Source organism: Rhincodon typus, chromosome 40 (genome assembly GCF_021869965.1).
Source record: "Rhincodon typus isolate 14 chromosome 40, sRhiTyp1.1, whole genome shotgun sequence".
Lineage (NCBI taxonomy): Eukaryota > Metazoa > Chordata > Chondrichthyes > Orectolobiformes > Rhincodontidae > Rhincodon > Rhincodon typus.
In genome coordinates, this window is record NC_063371.1 from 1,384,932 (window position 1) to 1,385,659 (window position 728).

Here is a 728-nt window from a genome sequence, read left to right on the forward strand (position 1 = left end):
TACCGCCGTACAGTACCCCTCTGGTGTCACACCTCAGTGACACACTGGGAACTGGGTACCGGGCAGAGAGATACTGCCAGGCTGTGGATCCCCACCCCGCCGGAGCTACTTCCTCACTCCCAAAAGCGACCAGCAGAAGCCAGCAACTCCCACCATCAGGAACGTTGCGTTCACGGGGAGTTAGGAGTGGGAGCAAGGCAGGACAAGAGCTCTGCAGTGGAAGGCCGCTCAACACCAAGATGTGTCATTTCACTCCATCCCAGTGAAATTCAACCGGGGTGTTGGGTGGGGTGGAATTCCTTCAGCAATATCAGGTTCTTGTTTTCATGGTTTGGTCTTGTGTGCAGGAATCCTCACTATCAACCTCCTCCAGGCTTCCTCAAGTCGAACGATGACCCCTTTCCCTCCTGGTGCGTTGCATTGTACAGGCCATTCGGCCCAAGATGTGCCTGCTGTTTCAGCTCCTGCCATTCAGGGCTAGGCTGCCAACCCGTCAGTAGCTGGCACTCAGTGGAGTCATTGGCGTAACCCACGAGGAGCCACAAAGGCCGTTGGGTTTCCCACCCTTCCCCTCCCCGCCTCTGTGCTCCTGGGTCAGAAGGTCGTCAGGTCAGGATACATTCCCGAGCCTGGGAATGCTGCGCCGTCTGAGTAAATCTGACCAAGGACTTTGGGTGCTCCGGTTTCCTCCCACAGTCCAAAGGTGTGCAGGTTAGGGTGGATTGGCC